The sequence below is a fragment of the Elephantulus edwardii genome, unplaced genomic scaffold (assembly GCF_000299155.1).
Source record: "Elephantulus edwardii isolate Elephantulus edwardi_28Jun2011 unplaced genomic scaffold, EleEdw1.0 scaffold00010, whole genome shotgun sequence".
Taxonomy (NCBI): Eukaryota; Metazoa; Chordata; class Mammalia; order Macroscelidea; family Macroscelididae; genus Elephantulus; species Elephantulus edwardii.
Window position 1 is genome coordinate 28,280,182 of NW_006399760.1, and position 809 is coordinate 28,280,990.

The 809-nt window shown below is 35.8% G+C and overlaps 1 pseudogene; it reads left to right on the plus strand.

Annotated features, from left to right (window-relative positions):
- The first annotated feature begins 315 nt into the window (after positions 1 to 315).
- The window catches only part of LOC102858949, a 19,349-nt pseudogene continuing 18,855 nt past the window's right edge, over positions 316 to 809 (plus strand).

Genomic DNA, 809 nt, shown 5'->3' on the forward strand with positions numbered 1-809 from the left:
TTCTTTGTTTCTGTTTTCTAAAGTTGTTTCTTTTCCTTTATTTTTCAAAGAATTGTTGGCACATATTACATACTCTTATAGGAGATTTTTAGATAAAAATCTGTCTTATATTTAAATCAATTGATTTATGTGCCAACAGAGCATCAGAACTTGTATGGAGGGGTCAGGACTTTTACCTGCATAAAATGGCCTCACTCAAACTTGTAGACTTAGGTCAGGCAATGGCAGTAACAAAAGACAGTATGTTACACACTGTCTCTGCAATATTCAAAGTCAGAACTTGTACTGAGGGGTCTGGATTTGTATTTGGGCACAATGGCAGAGACAGAGTGTAAAATGATCCTGAAAATTACACTGGAATGTGAAGGAGCCAAAGCAAAGGGAAGAGATGCTGAAATAAAAGAGGTGAACAGTTGAACAGTAGAATGCTGTAACTAGGATTGTAATTTTCACAATATTGAGCATTCCTACCCATGAACAGGGCAATTTTCCCCATTTATTTAGGTCTTTTATTTTGTCTTGCATAAATGTTCTGTAGTTCTCTTTGTTTAGGTCTTTTGTTTAGATTCACTCGCATATATCTCAATTTGTGGTTGGTTATTGTAAATGGTATTTCTTTCTTGGTTTCCTTCTCCGAGTTCTCTTTGTTGCTGTGGAGGCATCTCACTCGAATAGCTGTAGCAAAGTTTAACAGGACAAAAAGTAGTAAATGTTGGAGAGGATGTGGCAAGAAAGGAATTCATATACGTTGTTGGTGGAATTGTAAAATGGTACAACCATTCTAGAATGCAGTTTAGCACTTCTTTAAA